The sequence below is a fragment of the Camellia sinensis genome, chromosome 6, assembly GCF_055761805.1.
Source record: "Camellia sinensis isolate YWXY chromosome 6, ASM5576180v1, whole genome shotgun sequence".
NCBI lineage: Eukaryota > Viridiplantae > Streptophyta > Magnoliopsida > Ericales > Theaceae > Camellia > Camellia sinensis.
This window is the reverse complement of record NC_138966.1, coordinates 139129063-139152436: the sequence shown is the minus strand read 5'-3', so window position 1 is coordinate 139152436 and position 23374 is coordinate 139129063. Positions and strand designations below refer to the sequence as shown.

Here is a 23374-nt window from a genome sequence, read left to right as displayed (position 1 = left end):
ATATATGTGTATGTAAGATTTATTTTACAAAAAGTCATTTGTAGAACTATTTGATATAATATTTGTGTGGACTCGCCTTTTTCACTCCCCCTTTTGAAAGGTTTGAAAAGAAATGCCTCACTATTCGAACTCCCGCAGTTCTGAATCTAATCTCACAAGTACAATGTGAAACTGATAATCACCAAAGAGTCCAAATCCGGCAAATCTTTTTGGAAAATCAATTTTAAATCATATAATGCCAAAATTAGACTGCTTTGCCAGATACAGAGTCGCTACCTAAATATTTTGTTTTTGGGGAAATTTAGGAAACACATGACTCATGCTGAAGGCCACGTGTCCGTTATCACCAAAGTTGTCTCAGCTCGGGAACTTAGGTGCGAGAGGGGAAGGTCATGAATTGAGCACCCCCACTCGCCCGATCAAAGATTGGCCTCTACTAATCATGTTGTGATTTTTTATAAACATTATGTGCTCTTATTTCGGTTATTAGACAAGCTTTACTATGTGACGCGCACATGCAAGTATAGACTAGTTTGCTCAATTTGAAACAATTCAACTCATGCTTGTTTGCGAAAATGGTTTAAATTTGCCACCTCAAGTGGGTTTAAAGTTTATGGATTTGCCACCAAACATAGTGGGCTTAAAACATGATTTGCCACTCAACAAAGTGTGCTTAAAATTCACATTCGTTGAATCATTCCAATTCAAATAACAAGCCTTCATCCACAGGCATTCATACAGTTTAGCATTTAAGCACATAGCCTCATGGCAAGCATGCTAATCATGGTAACATTCACACTTATGCAAGTATGCTAAAGCATAAAAACTCACCTAGTACTCCAAACTAGGAAAACATGAGTTAGTGAAATATACATGATTCCTAACTATGTAAGATGCCCAATGCAACACATGCAATATGCAATTAATAGGCTCGGCTACTAATATGACATATGAATCGATTTGAACAACATACATTTAAACACGTATTCAAAGAATTATTGAAATGGCAATGCAGTTTGAATGATGCGCTGAGCCTCGGTGTATGCAATACGAATGAATGAATGTAAGCATGCAATATGCTAATTGAAATATGTCCCTAATCTAACCATCAAAAGCGATTAAATAAAAGGGAGAAAGGCGTGGGGTTGGAAAACATACACACACGCACGCACACTTATTATAACATTACGCCTTAGTGAAGAAGGGTCCGAATGAATAAGCTAACCAACTAGCTACGCTAATTAAGCTAACTAGTTATTACACATTGAAACTAATTAACTATTTTAGCTAATTAATCAAATAATTACATCACATCTAATTAACCACTTAGCTAATTAATGGATTACAAGTCAATTGCAAATAAACTAAGTAATCAACTACTTAGCCCCGAGAAGTAATAAACTAAGTAATCCACGCGCATGCTCGATTCCACACCCGAAAAGCCACTGCCTTACTGCTGCGAGCCTCTGTTTGCACATTTGATCACTAAAAATTCTACCAACTTCCAGAACACATCTGCTTCATCTTACCATCACATTGTGCAAAAATCACTGATGGCCGACAAGAGGGGCAAGGTGCCGGTCGGCTACCATTGGTGGCCAGTCGGCCACTGATGGTGGCTGTCGGCCACTACTGGTTCACACTTCCTTGCTGTAACAGAGAGCAAAACAGTGTATTCTCACTGGTTGTTTGCACTATTTGCCCTTCTTATCATCACACAATCTCAAAGGAGAGAAACTCTTAGCCCTCAAACCATCAATCAAGCAATTTCCATGCATGATGGCTAAGGGACCAAGTTTGTACAAGTTCAATAAATGCACAAACATGACCAAAATGACCACCACCCTATCATGCATGATCAAGGACAATGGTGACTGAGGAGAATGACACATTTCATCACTTTTGAGTATGAAATGTCCCATTTACCTTGTGTTCAAACTAACGTCCGATTTGAACACATGCAATGTAACATAAAGAATGCTATTTTGCACACTTTTACTTGCCAATTTTGTTTACTCATTTTAATTACCAAATCATTCATTAATCCATTAAGTCCATTGGTGATTGTCCTCTAATAGAAAGATGGCTCAAACCACAAGTAGCTTTGGGCATGAAAGAGGCATTACATTATTGGTAATGAACCCCCTAAGGGATTAAACCATTAGGTGTAACACCTCAATTTCAAACTTGGGCAAACAAGTGGCTTGAAACCACTTTCAAACCAAATCAAAAGTGAAGAATTGAGGGGGATTGTAGAGGTGATTAAGTGCTGGAAATGAACGATAAAAGCACTAAAACATGCAACCAACTCATACCAATGAGAGTTAAAGCCTTAAAACACTAACCTAGTGAAGGAATTAACACTACAACCATGCCATGCAAGGCTCAAATGAAACGAGCAACCAAAACAGAGGCAAAACAACCCTAATTATAGCCTAAAATCATGCTGGACTCAAGACACAAAAAGCCAAAACATTAAGCTAATGCATGGGGTTACACTACAACTATGCAAAACAAGACTCAAACAAACTAACTAGCCCAAAACAGAGCTAAAACAAGTTGTTTCAGAGGCTAAATCATGTTGGAATTAAGCTACAAATTGCTAGAAAAATAGACTAACACATAGAGCTATCTAGGCTAGCACACAAGACACACAAGGAGAGGAGGCTAACCTCTCCTATTTTGAACATCAAGGCATGATTTTAGCCACTGAAATAGCTCTAAAAAATAGTGCTTAAAAGCTCTGAAAAAGATGATGCAAGGGTGGGAAACACAAGGGAAAAGGCCTCCAAAACAAGGTACAAAGAAGGGCTATCAACCCCTTAACCTTTAATGGCCTTAAGTCTTGAGCTTCAGCCCAAAAACACACAGTTTTTTTAGCCCAAAATCAGTTGGAAAACATGCTGGAATGAAGACAAAAGTAGCTAAAACAATAAGCTAAAACATGGAGCTTTAAGCTAGTAAACAAGCCAAAGGAGGGGTGGCTAACCCCTCCATTTTTGGGACTTTAAAACCACTTTTTTAGCCTCTGAAAACCTCTAAAAATCAATGGTAAAAGGCCCAAAAAAAGCTGATTTGAAAGTGATAAACAAAGGCACAAAAGTTTTACAAGCAAAGAAGCAAGAAGGGTGAACCACCCCTTAACTGAAAATGGCCTCAAACCACCATTTTTTTGTCACAAAAATAGAGTTTTTTTACAGTCCAAAGACAGGCCAAAAACAGTCCAAAAATAGTGGAAAGAGATAGGAAAACAATTGTGCAAAACAAGTTTAAAGGGAGAGTGCTATATCTCTTGAAGCCAAGACACAATTGAGGCAATAAATCAAGCTGAGACCACCTTCTGGAGCTCAAAGAGGGTCCCAAGTAACCTCAGCCCAAAGATAAGCAACTTTGGTTAAGGGTTGATAGGCAAACTTGAAGTGTATCTACACTTGTATGCACAAAAATTCAAGAGAGAGAGAGAGAGAGAGAGAGAGAAATCTAAAGAGAGAGAATTGTAGAGAAAGAGACTCCCAAAATTTTTCCAATCTTGAAAAAAATAGAGAAGGTCCTCTATATATAGAAAAATGTGAGCTCATGTCGAAAATATCAATATAGGACAGCTAGAGCAGTGTAGAACAGCTGGAGGGAAAATATCTGCACAAAAACTGCCTTTTAACACCAGTGGCCAACGTCCACCACTAATGGCTGAAAAAAGTCACCCTTGGACGATACATGGCTGACAAAGCCCATTCATGGCCGACACATGGCCGTCAAAGTCCATCCATGGCCAGCAAACTCCACCAGTGTCCGGCTAGAAAAATTTGCTCTCCAGGTCCAACTTCAAATGGGCATATCTCCTTCATCCGAACTCCTTTGCAAATCATTCTTGAGTTTACATTGAAGCCTCGGAAGTCTTATTTCCAATGGTGGCAGCCTAACGTCAAAATTCCAAGTGTGCAAAAAGATATGCTTATTTTAGTGAAGACTGCTCAGTTTTGGCTTAACCAGATTCATGCCTAACTTCTCCACAACTAGTTTTCCTCCTTCCCCTTCTATTTTCTTCAACTCCAAACCTCTAAATAAGATGTTTTGAAATATTTTTCAAAGATTTCACCTCTCTTTCATTTATTTCCACTTTGTCCTTGCTCGGTTTACCGAAAAGCGCAACATTTAACGAAATACGAGCCTCGGAACATCGTAGAAATTGTTTTAAAAAATATTTTGAAAGAGAGGGTTTTAAGGTCTAAAATCATTTTGGTCCAAAAATAGGGTGTAAGGTTGGGATTTGAAGCTCCTCTTGCCGAAGAAATTGAACCTTTGCACAACATAGCCTTCATCACCGAGTGATCAACTTGTGGTGCCCAAGTCTTATGGGCGGTCAAAAATGGGGTGTCTACAATTTTCAAAAATATATATTGATACAATATTTGAAAACAATTTCATGAATCAAACCCACACTGTGTTCCAAAAAAAAAAAAAACTTCATGAATCAAACCCACTTTGTGTGTTCCAAAAAAAAATACAGATCACACTCCATGAATCAAACCCACTCAATTTTTTTTTTCCCGGCGAAGGATCTCTGATGCTCTATAAAGACGTTTCAAGAAGATTTGTTGTCGGGGGCCTATCTCTTTACGACAATGCAGATCGGAACAGATTTGAGACCATTAGAGCAGATCGGAGGAAGATGACCAAGTTTATTGGCTTCTCTAATCATTCCCGTCAACTCTGTTGTCGTGATGTACCTTTTTCCATCCCGATCAAACATCCTGAATAACTTCTTCTCTATTCTGTGGTGTTTTGAAAATGATGAAGTGAAAGAGAGACTGAAAAGCTAAAGAGGAAGGAAAAAAAAAATGGTCCAAAACGACATCATTTTGGACCGCCGCAACGACCACGGTAGACGATCCGGACTCTTAATAAATATAAGTGTGATGTTTATTTATTATGCTTTTAATTTTTGATATACTAAAATTAATGATAATTTGAAATATATATCTGATTTAGAAGAAGAATTCAATCGTTTAAGAGTACTATTATCAATCGTTTCCAGTCAATCTATCATTAATTATAATCAAATAATTTTTACTATTAAAAGAAGAATCAAGGTTGAACAAATTTTTGTAAAGCGTCTCCAACAATAATTATAATATTTAATTTTGATTTAATTTTTATCACTAAGATAAGTACCCTGGGCCTTGTTTGGTACCCTGAACTGAAAGTATTTATATTTTTTAGTTCTGTTTGGGTATTTATATTTCTTCCAACTTTCAACCCTTAAACACTGTCTTTGTTTAAGCGACTGAATGAAATGAGATTAACATCCCTAAGGCTATGAGTCTTAGAATATTGTGGGTGTTTGGTGTAACTTAAAAATAATTTATTTCAACTTTTAGCTTAATTTAAGTTGAAATGGTGTGTTTGGTGTAACTTACAAGGTAGCAACTTATAACTTATTGCAACTTAAATGTGAAGAAAAAAGTTGATTTCAAAAAGTATCTCAAGGGGTGCTTTTCAAATTCAGATTATACGGATAGCTAAAACTAAAGAAGGCAAAATACTTAAATGTCCTATATCATTACAAAATATTACCATTAAACCAGGTATATAAACTCCTATTCTACTGTCTCTCTCCTCATTTTACATTTGAGAATACAGAGAGAACACAGAGAGCTCTATGGCAGAAAGAAAAGGAGGGACGAAACAAGGTACCAGAAAATCACCTCTTTGTAATAACTCTCCAACTGCAAAAGCATATCTCTCATATCTCTCTCCACCGACAAATATCTGAGGCTGGACCCAGATATATAGACAGCTGTAAATACAGAGATTCGGAATTTAAAATTTGAATTCCCGCCCATTACTGTTCATTCACGCGGAATTCTGTGCACCTTTGCTTTATCTCCAAGCAAAACCACCACGATCGTGACACGTGGGTGGACAGGATCCGGCCACGTCTACTCACACCACTCACACCAAATAGTGATTACTATTTGGTGTGAGTACGGATTTAATCTCCACCTTACACATCACCATCCGTACGCCAATCGACGGATGAAATTTCCTATCGGGTACAATTTCAACAGGGGGGCGCTAGTAATATTATATAGAGTGCCCCCCCCCAGCTGGTGAGAACCCAAAGAACTCTCACATTTTTGGCCAGATGGAATCTCAACGGCTCGATCGGAGGCACCATTATCTCCGACGAAATCTGGACGATTAAACTTCCACCCTATCTCCAATGAGCTGTAAGTTTTGATATTCTTTTTGTGCACAACTAGTTATATATATATATATATATATGTATGTTTACAGTATGGAAAAAAAAAATTTGTTTAGGGTTTTTTTTACTTGTTCTCTTTTTCAGTGAAATCCAAAACTTACTAATTTGTGGATTTAAATTATGATTTATGAAATTAGGGAAAACCATTTGAGTTTTAAGATTTTGTTTTTTTTTATTTACAGCCAGTTATATATATATATATATATATATATGTGTGTGTGTGTTTACACTATGGGAAGAAAAAATTGTTTAGGGTTTTTTTAATTGTTCTCTTTTTCAATGAAACCCTAAACTTACTAATTTGTGGGTTTAAGTTATGATTTACGAAATTAGGGAAAACCATTTGAGTTTTAAGATTTTATTTTATTTTATTTACAACTAGTTATATAGACATATATATATATATATATATATATATATGTTTACCCTATGAAAAAAAAATTGTTTAGAGTTTTTTCTAATTGTTCTTTTTTTCAATTTGTAGAGCAAACTAGCCCATTGTTGATAGTTGGTGCACCTTTTGTTAGGGCCTAGTCCCTTTTTGTTTTTTTGTACCAAAAAAAAAATAAATAAATAAATAAGAGGTTGAAATGGAATTGTAATAAAGTGTATCAATATAGGTACTAATTATTAACTTTAATTTATAAAAGAACTTTTTAAAAAATAAAATTGAAGAAAAGAAAAAAAATTACAATTTTTACATCTTATAAGGGCAAAAAAGACAATTATATAGTAAAAAACTATTTTACAGTTTATTCAACCAAACACTACTCTGCTGCTTAAATTCATAATCTCACAGCTGCACTAAACAAGTTAATAACTTTTGTTCAAAGTTAAAATTTATAATTTGTTAAACTATAATCTATAATCACTTATTTATAGTTGCACCAAATAGCACCATTGTATCCTATTCCATATTTGGAAGATGGAAATGAAATCATAGGCTGTGATGATGGATCTGATTATGGATAATCAGTGTTACAGAGAGAGAGGGGCAACCACCCTTAGAAACATCCTATCTCTCTCTCTCTCTCATCAACCTCATTCTTCTGGGTTCAATTCTCCCTCCTATTCCATATTTGAATTGGTCTCCTATCCCAAATTTAGATTGATTTAGTGGAATTGACAAAATTTTGTTCAATTTGCAACATACTTTTATACTACCTTTGAAAATGTACTATAGTTTCAATTAATACATCTTGATTTGCACAAAAAAATATAAAAAAATTACAATCCCTCTAGAATCGTATTTTATGAACTAACTAAAGTGTTTTCTTTTTTATATTATAAATTTTATTACATATATAATCTTATTCTTTAGTACAAAATAAATAAAAACAAATTGAATATGCATAATTGCTCTTTAAATTGAATATTTGGAGGGCGATGCAAAAACAGCACTATGACTATTCGTATTATTGATGGCACGCTCGTCGCTCTACCAAATTCCAATGTTTTAGGAAATGCCAGAAACTGGCTTCTGTTTGAGGGAGTCAATGGAGTTTCTATAGTTGGTGGAGTGCTTGACGGACAGGGGGCTACCCTTTGGGCTTGCAAGACTTCTGGCAAGAGTTGCCCCGCTGGAGCTACGATAGGTTAAGGATTCATTTGAAAATTGATATTTTTAATAAATTTTTAATTTTTATAAAAAGATGCTCACAAAATAAAAGAATAGATTGACTTTTTATAGTGATTTTTTTTTGTTTTTGAGTTATTTTAGCCCATTGTCGAACATGCTTAGATAACAAAATTATCTATACCCTATGAAATATACTACTCCAAACATATTGTTGTACAAGTATCAGCTACTTAACCCATACATGGTATGTGAAGTGTTTGGTATGACATGGGTACGAGAGTGTAGCTTGAGTGCAAAATGAGCAAGTTTTAAGTGTTTTATAGGAATTTGGGACATAAAGGTAAATTTCTTTTAAATATAGAGGTACTTGAATAATTATAATGTACTTAATACTTATTTTTTAAAAACTTAAAAAATATAGGAGAAATTATTGAAAAATCTCATTTGGGAGAGTTTTAGTCTAAGGAGTCCTCCTTAATTTTTAATACTCTCGGAAGTCCTTTCTTTTTGGTAATATGATATGCAAGATCCCATTTGCTAATTTTGGAATGGATTTGATAACTTTTTTACCCTTTCTTCGCGTAACTTTTTTAAAAGGATTTTTGAATTCCATTGATTACGTTTGTTTTACTGTGCATATTTTTGGAAAGATCAAATATGGGCAGGATTTTATGGGTTTCTAGGGTTCATGAGTATTTGAATTTTGAAAAGTGTAATTAAATGTGAAAGTGAACGTTCACCAAAGGCCGCGTTGTATGTACATTATTAAACGATATGAACGTGCGATATGGCAGCCGTATGTATCAAGTGTACAAACGCACCATTTACGTTGAAAATTGAAATCCAAATGAATAATACAATGATTTGCTACGGAATCACATCAACACAGTGGGTGTTAGTAGGTGTGACCGTTGCAATGTGACCATGTGTTTGGCGCAATAGATTTTCAAACATGGCTCACCAGCACCACATTGTTGCATAACATCGCACAATGACCAATTGCACGAACCACATGGCAGCACCAAACACAAATCCATTAAAAAAATAACACAAAACACACATGACCGTCGGTAAGATTTTTTTTTGGGAGATTCTGTATTTTTGGTTGATGTGGGATGGGAAGTTTCCTTAACTACATTGTGTAATGTGAGATCCAATTCCGCTCAAAGTGAGATTCACAACAATTTCAAAACCCTAAAAACTCATGAAATTGATTTCGGAGTCTTGACTTGCAGTTTGGATATGTGGTTGCCTCTTTTGGGATGAAGATTCAAATGTGAATCGGTGGTCCAAACAAGTGTGAAATAACTGAATGAGAATGATGAAATGTTGCTACGGCGAAACCCTAGACGATTGATGAACCAAATCAGGATTGCCGATCGACTTCCTCAATTTTGTGGTGGATGCATTTAGGTCGGATCTGAACCCACAATGACGCTTCTGAATTTTGGATCCTCCAGATGTGGTCACCACTTGCAAATGCAACGTCCACAGTGAAAATTCCCTCTGGAGTTGGCAAAAACCATGACCCAATTGAATGTGGAACACCCAAACTAGAAAGACGAACGCGATGTTGTTTGTAACAAACCACTCAGCAACAAACACACCGAATCAAGGATGTTGGTCGAAACCCTCGATTTCTGTTGGGCCTGAAACATTTGATGTATTTCCTAAATGAGAATGGCGTAACGTTGCTCTGACCTAACCCCAAACGATAAACCCATAGATCAATGGTTTTGGCCGGAATACTCAAGTTTGGGAGTTGAAACATTTGGATAGAAATGTGGGGCTTCAAAAAGTGGTTTTGCAAAATGACGTGGGTCAACAAAAGGTGGGCCATAAAGGTGATGTGGGTCACCCAACATAAACTACTAAACCCACAAAAGTTTATAGTACGCTTTTTCCAAACGTTATAAACACCTAAATCATGGAAACAAAATATCAGAAAACAAATAAAACACATAAAAGGGTAAAAACGCGAATGGGATCTTCGTGTCTAGAAAATTAAATATGAGACTTGTGGGGACATAAATTTTGAATGACAACACGTGGCCGAGATGACACCGAAGTGTCAGCCGAGGTGCCACGTGTCTTGGTCATGATGCCGAGATGATCTTGGCTAAGCCGAGGTTATCTACAAGAATGCTAGAATCCGAGATAAGTGGATATGGGACAAGAGTCCTACATTGGGAGAAGACTTCAGTTTGGGTAAAGATAAGACTCTTAGAGAGTTTATCCTAATCCCACTGGGAGTCCCAGATTAGCAGTAATCCTAAGTCCATTAGGACTAGGCTCCTATTGGGACTAGGATTGTATTGGCTATAAAAGAGAAGCACCCCCATGGGTCTAAGGTATGCTTTTGATATTCTGTCTAGTGAGTTAAAGCACTATTGGTTATCTTTGAGAGATATGGAGTACTGACTTAATCGTCGAAGTACCCCCGGGTGGACGAGCCACCGTCGGAATCTTCTATTTCTGTTGCAGGTCGTTCGGCCTTAATCTATTTTGCCGTTGCTCTCCAGCTGGGTACCTGTTTGGCAGTGTGGTCGGAAAATCACCCACACAATTTGGCGCCGTCTGTGGGAACGAAAGGAGAATAGATGGCCAACGACAGACCGAAAGAGAAGGTTAGGGATGACACCCTGTGGACGTCCGCGGGGGACCCCGCTACAGTTCGGACTCGATTTGTGTCACGGTTCTTAATCTGAACCAAAGAGTCCAAATCTGGCAAATCGTTTGAGAAAACAGATTTTTTTTTTGAAAAGTAGTGCCAAACATGGACTGCTTTGCCAGATACAGAGTTGCCACCTAAATATTTTTAAAATGGGGAAATTTAGGAAACCCTGACTCGGTGCCGAAGGCCACATGTCCGTCATCACCGGAGTTGTCTCGGCTCGGGAGCTTGGGTACGATCGGGGAAGGTCAGCTATGAGCACCCCCTTTCGCCCGGTCCGAAGACCGGCCTCTACTAACCGTGATATCCGTTTTTGAAAACATTATGTGTTCTTAAACCAATTATTAACCTAGAATTACTATGTTGTGCGCGCAGCAAACAAGTATAGACCAAATCGCCCAAATTGGAACAAAAACATTTCATGTTTGCCGTCCTCAAGCGGGCTTTTGGAAAAGATGATTTTGCCACTATCTAGTGGGCTTAAAAAAAATTCATAGTTTTAATGCATTATCCCAATTTAAGTAATTTGGCCTCCACCCACAGGCATTCAAGCAGTTTATCTCACATAAAGCAGCTAGCCTCATGGTAATCATGCTATCATGGCAACATTCACACGCATGTGGGATGCTAAAACATAAATACTTACATTGTACTCCGCGCCAAAACAGTAAACTAGTTAGCAAACATGCATGTCCTAGTTCATGTTAGATTGACTAATGCAACACATACGGGATGCAATTGAAGTAGGCTCGGCTAACCTAAGCATGGCATGTGATATGCAACCAATTGATTCATGTATTCAATTTTGAAATTTGAAAATACGAATGCGGTTAGTATGATGTACCGAGCCTGGTGCATGTCAACAAATGCATGAATGCACGCATGCATATCATAAGGTATGCTAATTTCAAAAATGCCCTAATCTACCATCATAAGCAGGTAAATAAAAGGGAAGAAAGAAATGGGGATTGGAAGACATACACACACTCACCCACACTTATTACAGATTTGCCCTCACTCAGAGGGTTCGAATTAATATTACAGTCCCAAAATAATGAACAAATGAAAATATTACAAAATTTCCTAATTAATTAAAAGAAAGGAAGCAAAAGAAAGAAGAGGGTGGCCACAGCCTCTGCCTCGGGGTGCACAGATGATGCATGCTCGGAACTTCGCTCGCCCGAAAAACCCGTACCGTACCCCTGCCTCCTCTGTTTGTACTGCCTCGTCTTTCTGAAAAAAATACCAAAGCACTGGAGCAAGTTCCCTGCATCCAGCAGAGCACCACCGGCCAGACAGAATTACCACCGGCACTTCTCAATTTCCATCGGCACTTTATCGGATTCATCGGCACTCCAGATAGTGCCGGTCAGCACTAAATTCTGCCGGTCGGCAGAAACTTCCTGCAGAAGACAATTTGACAGCAAAACAGAGAACAGACAGTGCATGGCATGAGTTCTTGGACACATGTAAGCATGGTCCTACTTCTTATCATATTTTGAACTCAAAGAAGCATGACCTTCGACCTTTGAGCCATCAATGTTGCATGATGACTCAAGGGATCAAATTTGCCACTAAATTTATGGATGTATGCAACAAACAACACGAAAACCGAGGCCTTATCAAGTTGGAGTCAAAGGGCCCGATGACCGGGAATCGAGGCACATTGCATCACTTGAAGTATGAATGGTCCTTGATTCCCAAACTTAGTTTGACACCCCAAACCAAGTAAATGCAATGCATGTAATGCTCAACAAGGCTCAAATGTATCATGCCACCAAGATATAAAGCACAACAAACATCATGCAACCAATCATGACAAATGTACGATGCTAAGCACACAAGGTACAAAAATGGTGCAAACATGGACCAATTTGACCATGGGATTGATAAGCTACAAGGCTTAATGGAACAACTATGCAACAAACATGGAGTAAGCATGCAAGAGGGCTTAAAATGGCAAAGGGGCAGGCCCTCACCCTTCTCAAAACAGTGGCCAAAAGTGCTCAAAATGATGAACAATCAACTTATGTTAACAAGCAAACTTATGGTCCCAAAGTTAAGGCACAAAAGGAGACAACTCCCCTCCACCAACATGACCCCTCATGGCATGATCAAAACAAGTAAAAACAGAGTTTTGGCATGCAAAATAGGACCCCCAAAACTCCTAATATGGCAGCTAAAGTATCCCCCATGAAACGAATGCGCTAAGGCTCACTCCTAGGCATAAGAGGATACACCCTCAAGGTATGAAAGAGGCCATGCATGCACACATACAAGCATGATTCTTGGACTAAAATGTGGTCCTTAGATGATGTCAAATCATGAGGATAATCACAAACATACATGTTAGAGGTCAACATGCTCAAAGCTTTTAAGCTAAAATACAAAGCAACCCTAACAAACATGTCAAGCATGACTAAATGGATAACCAATAAACCTTAAGCATGGAAAAACATCACTAAGAACTTCATGGAACTAAACCAACTCTCACAAGAATCATGGCCTAATCATGGGATGTATTTCTAAGCAAGATGGAGCAATACAAAGCAAGTATTACAAGCATACAAGGGGGCCCAAATCCGACCAAAAACAGAGGTTATATATGACCTAAGATGCCTAAAAAAATACTGAAATGAAGCCAAGAAACAACAAGCACACATGCTATCCCTTTGAGCCCAAAAAGCAAGGAAACAAAACCATAAAGGGAGAGGGGTGTCCCTCCCCTATGCAAGACTTCAAACCAACCTTTTTGACACTAAAATACACTGACTTTTAGTGATGAAAAGAACAAAATGCTGAAGTGAACAAAACCTTATCAAAGAGGCACCAAAATAGACCAAACAAGGCCTATGAGGGTGAGTTTGCACTCAAACCACAAAATGACCTTAATGAAAGTGCTAGAGCAGGAAAATTTAAGCCTTTTTCATGTTATACACAAGAGCTAAAACAGTAAACAAAATAGGTAGAAAACCAATGCAAGTTTGGGGAATAAAAAGGAAGATGCTCACCCTTGAAGAACCCTTGAAGAACAAATGGTCTAGCCTCCTTCTTTAGATCAAAACCAGTCCAAAACTCAAGAAACAACTCCTCCAAGTCCCTCAATCTCGGAGTAAGGTGTAATGGTGTGTGTAATGGTGCAAAAGTAAGGTAAAACACACCTTTTGAGCTAAAAAACACACACAAAGGAGGAGAGAGGGGGAGGTATAGAGATAATATGTATCTATATTGCTAAGGGCTGGTTTTTGCTTCTGTTTTTCTAACCTAGAACCAAGAGGAAAGCCCCTCTCTTATAGGAATCCCTCTTGCAAAGCTTATACAACAAGCTTGGCTAGAGGGAAATCCCTCCATACACGTGTATGGAGGGGGAAGGAGTTGGTGCCAGCTATCACAGCTGGCACAAAATATCTCCAAAAAGTGGATGAACAGTGGTCGGCTGCCCAAAAATGTCATTTCGACAAAAAACAGTGCTGATCGGCAACAAATTATGCTGACCGGCAATAAAGTGTGCCGACCGGCAAACAAAAGTGCCGATGGAAGAAAGAGGCCAGCCGACGGCCTTCAGCCACTGCCGGTGGTGTGTGGGGCTGGTCTACAAGCCCTATCCTGTCCTCCCAAGGCAAAACACAAGTGTTCGGTGCAAAACCGGACACTAAACGGTCAAGTTCGGAGATCCTGAGGTAGGGCGCGCGAGCTGGGACCTCCGGGAACTCCAAACGAACACAAACATGGATAATCACCGAGTGTTCAAACGGTGACGTCCAAGTCTTGAGGACGGTCAAAAATGGGGTGTCTACACACCCCTACTGAGAATGGGAAACATATTGACCCTGACGTCGAAGAAGACAACTACAACGAAGAAACTCGTGATAAGAATCACGGAGAAGAGGACGTCGGCCAGGAGGACGACGTGCCGAAGAAATCAAATCGAAGCGAGTATTATAACGAGGACGACCTCCAGGTATGGAAAGAAAGATGCTTACGAAGGGACGACGAGATAAAGGGAATGGCAAACAAATTGGCGGACTTGCAAATGGTTGTCAATTTCATGATATAGAACAACGTCATGCAGCCACCGTTCCTGTCACAAGATACGCCGACTCCAGCAACCAAGAAAGATGCCCAGGCAGGGAGACAAAAGACAACTCCTACGACTCCTCAGCACGATAGGACCAAGGAACATTCTCACCGGCCTTCAAGGGAGGTCGGACGAGGAGAATCCAGAAAGGGACATTCACAAAGGACACATCGCACCAAGGAAGCTGACTCCAAAGAATATCGGCATGTTTAGGGGAAGGAACTCTGTTTCGACGCGACCAATGGAGGGAGGTCCAAAAAGACTCGCAATGACACAGGAAGTAGTGCACCAAAGAGGCTGAAATCCGGAGATAGCCGAGCTCCTAGATGAACCACGGAGGATCTGAGGGATTACCTCAAGAGAAAACGACAAGATGCCGAGGTGACCTCTCTTGTCAAGCTGAGGACACCGTTCTCGGTAGAATTGGACAAATTTGAGCCCCTGAAAAGGTTTAGCATGCCGAGATTCTAGATCTACAACGGTAAGTCGGACCCCAACCTTCACGTCGGCTTGTACCTGAACTCGATAGCATTGCACACCGAGAACGAGTCGTTGCTCTGCAAGGTGTTCCCCTCATCCTTCGGAGAAATTGCATCGGATTGGTTTCACAAGTTGCCGAAAGGAACTGTGAAAACCTGGGGAGGCCTGGCCGAGATGTTTGTGGCCAGGCTCATGACAAACAAGCTACAGCCATTGAGGGTGGACGCCCTAATGGCCCTGAAGATCGGCGAGGATAAAAGCCTTAGGGCCTATGCCAAAAAGTATTATGAGGTATTCAACCGAATACCAGGATGCAACCAAGAGGTGGCGGTTGTGTCGTTTAAAAGCGGCTTGAATGATGATTGCCTGCTTTGAAAATCACTGGCAAAGACATTGCCGAAAAGCATGGAGGAGCTGATGGCCAGGATAAAAAGTATAACAGAGCCGAGGAGGACACGCCGAGGACAAAGGCGTCCAAACCAGAGAAGAGAAATGGCTCGCCGTAGCGAAGCCGAGATAACACTGGATATGAGAAGACAAGAGCTCAGCCCAAGTAAGCATATCCCGGATTCTAGATCTTGGATCCCAGATCCCAGAAGACAAGATCTCGGCCTAAGATGATTAAGTCCGAGAAGAGAAGAGCTTACCGAGATGATGTTTAACACTTGTTAAAATTTGTGAACAATTTACAAGTTGAAGTTAAACCGAGATTATTGTTTAACACTTGTTGAAATTTGTAGCAATTTACAAGTTGAAGTTAAACCGAGATTATTGTTTAACACTTGTTGAAATTTGTGGACAATTTACAAGTTGAAGTTAAACCGAAATCATTGTTTAACACTTGTTGAAATTTGTAACAATTTACAAGTTGAAGTTAAACCGAGATCATTGTTTAACACTTGTTGAAATTTGTTGCAATTTAGAAGTTGAAGTTAAACTGAAATCATTGTTTAACACTTGTTAAAATTTGTAGCAATTTACAAGTTGAAGTTAAACCGAGATCATTGTTTAACAGTTGTTGAAATTTGTAGCAATTTACAAGTTGAAGTTAAACCGAGATCATTGTTTAACACTTGTTGAAATTTGTAACAATTTACAAGCTGAGTTAAACCGAGAAGATGCTCGAACACTTGTTGAAACTTGAGAAAAGTTTCCAAATTAAAGTTGAACCGAGATTATGTATGACAGCTCATACGCGTGAACGGGTTCTTGGAATTCTTGTTCTTTAAAGAGACATGTCGGCCTTAAATCTCGGCTGCGATACTTTAAGCCGATGTACTGGAAGGAAGTACCGATATAGGTTCCATCACCTCAGAATGCCGAGGTAATAGAACCTAGGGGGCAGTTGTGGGGACATAAATTTTGAATGACAACACGTGGCCGAGATGACACCGAAGTGTCAGCGGAGGTGCCACATGTCTTGATCATGATGCCGAGATGATCTTGGCTAAGCCGAGGTTATCTACAAGAATACTAGAATCCGAGATAAGTGGATATAGGACAAGAGTCCTACATTGGGAGAAGACTTCAATTTGGGTAAAAATAAGACTCTTAGAGAGTTTATCCTAATCCCACTGGGAGTCCCAGATTAGCAGTAATCCTAAGTCCATTAGGGCTAGGCTCCTATTGGGACTAGGATTGTATTGGCTATAAAAGAGAAGCACCCCCATGGGTCTAAGGTATGGTTTTGGTATTCTGTCTAGTGAGTTAAAGCACTATTGGTTATTTTTGAGAGATATGGAGTACTGACTTGATCATCGAAGTACCCCCGGGTGGACGAGCCACTCTCGGAATCTTCTCTTTTTGTTGCAGTTCGTTCGGGCTTAATCTATTTTGCCGGTGCTCTCCAGCTGGGTACCTGTTCGACAGTGTAGTCGAAAAATCACTCACACAAGACTGATTAGATTACAATTCCACATTTTTGGATTTATGGATCAATTCCCCAAAAATATATGAGTCTTTGTAATTATAAAAAGAAAAATGATTCATCCTTTAATTTTACTATCTCAAATTCACCCTGATGTGGAATTAAGAGGTTAAAGATGAGAGAAAGGGAAGTATAAGACCACTTCATATGGATTTTAGTCACCTTATTGAATGAAATTCTCACAAATCGAAAGTGGAATTCCTCCAGAGTGAAATTGGCAGCGTCAATCAAGAAATTGCTTCTGGCACCCCACCAGATGTTTGTAGCCAAATAAAAAATTGGTTTATTTTATTTTAGTTTCTTCCCAAATGTTTGAAGGTACGAAATCCTATCAAATTCCTGTATGAATGTTGTTGTAATGAAATATTCTTTTTCTTGAGCTTGTGGAGATGTCAGCCAATTGAGCTTGGAGCCTGACCTTACAAGTAGTATCGTCCGAAAGCCTTATGTCTCTTATTTATAAAGGACTCTTTTGATTAACGAAATTGAGTTCACATTTGGTTGTGTTTCCTCTTTGATGTCTTCAAAAGTCATTTCTTCTTTTTTTTAATTTTTTTTTGTTGGTCCCAATTAACGGCAATTGGACAATGCTACGGCTAACTTGAAATTAAATAACATGTCTAGCATTGATTTTTTTTTGGAAAGTGACGAGGATTGATTGGGTTGTGTAAGAATTGTTATATTGCATGGGTGTTAAGTGATGTTACATGTACTACTTAATATATCAATTAGTGTATCAATATACTTTATGATATTATCACTCATTATATAAATTATAAATACTTAAAATTTCTAAAATTATGTCACATCATTGGTTAATACACTAATTGGTATACCAATTGATATATATAGCATTACACGTGATTATTCGATAATTCAAAAATATAGACATGTGATCCTCTAGAGTAGTATGATTGGTAGAGATGGCGAGATATTAACTATTTATGTTAGGTGATTAAAAAAAATAAAGAAACATAATAAATAGCAATTGATGAGAGAATAACCACATAATATTCCAAGACTATTTGCATAATTTTTTCAATTTGCGCTAGCCAATTAGCAATCAACAAGTTAGTCCGTTTAATAATAAAATCCTTACATTAGCTAATGCCATTTGAAATGTCATGGCAACCAATATATTATCTAAGGCCATTGTACTCAACTAACATCTCATTATACCCACACATAGGGTGTGCGCGGTGTAGATCGATGTGATTTAGGAGAAAAATAAAAATCATATGATGGTTAATAAATTAATAAAAGTATCATTAAAAATTGTCATTTTTCTTACCAAAAATCTGCAATTTGATTAGCAAATAATGATGCATTTGCCTTGACAGTTTGGACAGATTGACAGTTTACAAAAAATATAATTTAAATTACAGAATTTGAATCAAAGAGTAAAAAGATTTAATTTATAAATTAACTAAAATAGTCAAAATTAAAATATTCATTTAAGATAACATTAAACATTAACAAATTAATAAACTAAAAATTCAACCATCCTAACAAATTATACAATAATAATTTAACAAGACAATAAATACTAAAAAAAAAATATATCATTCAATATCCAACATAATTCTAGAGCTAATCCTCAAAAATGTCAACATTACTCCATTTATTGAATGTATTGGAAATTTATTAGAATGTTATGAGAAGAGTTGTGAATCCCAAACAAATATAAATAAATAAATAAAAATTATTAATATGAGTTTTAAATTAAAAAAAAATTAAAAAAGAAAAAGAAAAAACAACAACATTAGTGATCCCAGACTGTGAGTAGTTATGTTATATATAGAGAGACAGAGACTTATACGGCATACATATAAACCAAATTATGAGTAGTTATATATATATATATATATAGAGAGAGAGAGAGAGAGAGAGAGAGAGAGAGAAAAGAGCCACGTACCGACGACGATGAGCGGAGAGCAACGGCGGTGAGGAGAAAGCAGCGGCGGAAAGGCAACCGGCGCTGACAGAAACGCTATGGCAGCGCTGATCGGAAGGTAAGGAAGAAGAGAAACAAGAATGGAGAAGAGCAGCGGCACGACGATGATGAATGAGATGAGATGTTTGGGGTCAATTAGGTTTAATTGAGAAATTATTCTCTGTGTGTGATTATATCTACATTTATGGTAGACGTAATCTAATGGTTGCTGGATGTGTATAGAGCATAGCAGAAGCGTCAAATTTGATTGCAAAATTATTTGTCGCGTCAGGTTGGGTTACCTAGCGGGTTGGGATTTTCAAACCGTCGACTGCTACTTCTGCAACACCCACCTGCGCAATCCGCTGCCAGAGTTGAAAAAATGCGCGACTGGATGCAGTTTGGTGCAATTTTAACGATATTGTGCAAAGCCCTCCACACATGCAAAACTTGCCTTATAAGTACCATAACAGGTATTATAAAAATTTTAAAATGTGTAAATAGAATTTTTTCATAACTTTTTATAATTGTTTCATTCTAAACAAAAACATTCATTATTATAAGTTATAATTATAAGAATACCACTCTCATATTAAAATGTATTTTTCAAATCTATTATATAAGGAAAAAGCCTTTTTAATCCACAAACTTTGTGGGAGTTTCAATATTCTAATCTAAATTTTTTAATTTTCTGATTTTAAAAAAAAAAGAAAAAAAAGTCCCACCCATCATTTTTAAATAATCCTAAATCCTATCTTTTACTTATTCTATTTTTTCCTTTACGCCTCCACAGCCGTATCTTATTTTTCACCTCTACTTTTTCTGTGAGTAATCTTTCATTGACTTTATTGCTTTTCTTTTTGGCTTATTTTTTTAATGCTTGTTTTTCTTTTCATTTAATTTTTTGATGCTTGCTTTTCTTCACATCTATTTCTTTATTCAATTGACTTCCTTACTTCGACTGCCGCCCTTCTTCATTACTTCAACAATCAGCTATTATTTTCCCGTAAGTAATATTCAATTGATTTCATTGCTTTTCTTTTCATTTATTTCACTATTCAATTGACACCATTGCTTTTGTTTTAATTTAATTTTTATTATGAGAATGAATGAATATATGATTATGTTTTTTTACATGCATTTTGTTTTGATCAGACGGTGTGAAAAACAAATGTGATCGTATATTTTAACTAAATGTATTTCTTAATTTTCTGATTTAAAAAACAAAAACAACTTTCCCGTCCTTACGTAAAGAAACCCACTCCTACCTATTAATATTAACCTAAACCCTATATCACATCAGCATAAAGAAACTCTATCACAGCAGCCTAAACAAAAAAGTTTAGGAGAGAGCAGCAACATTACACAGCAATTTGGGAGAGACAACAAGACAGAATCTTGAAAGAAAAACATGTTGGAAATAATGGTTTTATAGGCTTATTTTGAGTCAACTTTGAGTCCAAATTTGAGTGGGCCCCACACATCTTTTGGGGTGGGTTCAAGAGGTGACCGTGTTCCTTACCGTACAGTAAAACACACAGTGAAGACGGTTTGTCAAAACCATTTATGAGTGAATGAGAAGTTGACATCGTTTTCGGGTTTGTAGAATAGACAATTAAAGAATAAAATGTGGGTTTCCTTGTAACGCTTGTCCCACATTGAAACTTTTAGAGAGCTTGTATATGTATGGGGTGTTTGGGAACCAAAAGTTGAGGCTAAAATAGCCTCCAATACAAAAAAATAAAAATAAAAATATAGCACTCAGTGGGGAGAAGTAGTGACAACCCCATCATTTCAGAAGTAAATGACAATTTTGCCTCTTTAAACCTATTTTGGAAAAAATGAGGCTAGGGACAAATTTGTCATTTCAGTTTCAAACTTCATTTCAAATACATTTTTCAATACACAATTCAAATAAAAATCCATCTTATCTTTCCAAATATAAAAACTAAAATAGCCTATTAAAATAGCCAAAAAATAAAAAAAACCTCTAAAATAGCCACTTCCCAAACACCCACTATATAAGCTCTAGGTGGACAAATTTGGGTTGGGCACCAAGGGGCACCCCAAGTTTGAAGAAGAGAGGAGTTATGGATAAAGTGAACCTTGGCTCAAACCACCAAACACGCACGCGCGTCGGCACCACCGTTTGGCCGAGTGCGGTTGTGGGTGAGGTCAGTTCTAACATTAATTTTTTGAACTAAATTTATTTAAATTTTTTTCAATATTATTTTTTTAAACAAAATTAATTCAAATTTGAATTCAATTTTTTCTGTCTAAAAAAAAGTGCTCCTCCGGTCCATTTCTAGCAGTCCAGAAGGAGTTTTTTGGGATAGGTTACAACATAATTAAAACTCTAAAAAATAAATAAATAAAAATTGGGAATCATACAAAATATTTGTGATGATAACCTAAATTCTAAACATCGCGAGAGACTAGTAAGTGGAATTGGAGAGCAATTTGCGAGTTTTGTTACGACAGTTTCGTAATTCCCCAAATTTCAACAGCTTCTGTAGGTTTTGACATACCCATTTCTATTCTTCTACTATAATAATCATCCAGGTTCATCCCATCAAATAGAAAAAAAGAAAAAGGACATCATCAACAGTTGGGATCATGATAAAAAGATTATAGGGCCAACTTCATTTTATCCTCATCTATTTTGTATTTTGAGTGATATGCGGTTTGTCTCGTAACGTTTGAAAATGACCACATAATTTCTTGTGATTTGTGGATTAAAAATGATTTAGCCTCCGTTTGGGAAGTGGGTTGACTTTTTGGCTTTTTGGCTTTTTTGGCTATTTTAGCCTGGGCTAAAAAGCTTAGTTTGGGAAGGGCTTTTTGGCTTTTTGACTTTTTTTGTGAGAGAAGAGTGTAATGATTATGGGTTGGATGTGATGTTTTATTTTTTGTGGCTAAAATAGCCTATTTTGTCTTTTGTGGCTAAAATATCCAAAAAAGCCCCAAACTCTTCTTGCCAAACGAACGGTTAATAAAAAAAGACTAAAATACTCCTAAATTTTTGTCATCATTTGTTTGGAAAGCAAGATGCACTTAACCCCTATACTTTATTCAAAAATGACTGGAAACTCTAATAAAATAGCTCTAATGAGCTCTAATGAGAGTGGACCCCACTGTGATGTGATGTTTTGACCTTGATTTTTTTTTTATAATTTTTTTTTTATTTCCTGCCACATCATTAAAGCTCAATTAGAGCTCCAAAATTAGAGGGATGTATCATTGCCCTACTTTATTTGTTAACCAAAAAAAAAAGGCTCTATACATTATTCCAAGTACGATTTACGTCTTCAACTTTAAAAATGAACATATAACCCTTATGTCTGCAACGCGTTTTACAGAAGCTCTTAAGTTAGACAAAATATTTGTCGGTACACTTCCGTTTACAAACCACGTTCAGATTATATGATTATTTTCAAACGTTAAGGGTATGTGTACAAGGATAAATTTGCCCAAGATTAAAATATAAAATTTAACATAGCCACTTAGTCCTCTTCTACAGAGTATTACCAAAACACCCCCAATTTCCCAAAGTTATCAAACAATCTAGATCTCTTCCAATCAAATGTTTCTCCATATATAATATATACATATATAGTTTCAAAATTGACTTACAGAACCAGGAGTAAAGGACTCAACGTAGCTATCTTCCATCTTCCTCATGCGGCCACGCATGAAAGGATCGCAAGACAAGTAGAGATTCTTCACTAGAATGGCGTTCTTCGAACCCTCTGGAAGCTGGAGACGAATGGTACCAGTCTTCACCACCATGTCTGACTCTTTGGGAAAACCACTCACGTACCCCTTAAGAATGATCTTTTTGTTGCTTACTTCCTCTTCCACCACCTCCATACCAACAAATCAAGCTCTCTCTCTCTCTTTCTCTCTCTCTCTCTCTCTCTCTCTCTCTTAATGAGATTTGACGATACAGATATAGATATAGATAGAAAATGTTTGGGAGCTAGAGGAAGAGAAGAGCTCTAATAGAATGGCGTCTTCACCACCATGTCTCAAGTGATGTTTTGACTTATGTTTTTGTTTTTTTGTTTTTTCTTTTTGTTACTTTGTCACGTTAGAATTTTATTTTTAGAGTTCTGTATTATTGTTGGTGTACGGGAAATCCCACATCGGTCTACTTTCCCACTTTATAAGCAGGCTGGCTCTTCTTACCTTGCATAGGCCTTTTCTCCCAGTGGGAGAGGAACAAATCGTGAGGCGTGTTTTGTCACAACCCAAACCCGCCCCTATGGGTTTAGCACCGTAACCGGCCAGTAATCCGAGATTACCGAAGGCCTGCTTAACAGTAATACAGTAAAACAGAGTACAAGGGCCTGGCGGAAGCTAATACAGTAAATAAACAATGTCCAATGAGCTGTGACAGTCTGAATGCCAAAAAGACTTTTCATATACACATATACAC

General features: G+C 37.4%; 1 pseudogene; it reads right to left on the bottom strand.

The window, feature by feature from the left end:
• LOC145793625 (2-alkenal reductase (NADP(+)-dependent)-like) overlaps nt 1-22927 on the bottom strand; it is a 55560-nt pseudogene extending 32633 nt beyond the window's left edge.
• Between the last annotated feature and the right edge of the window lie 447 nt (nt 22928-23374).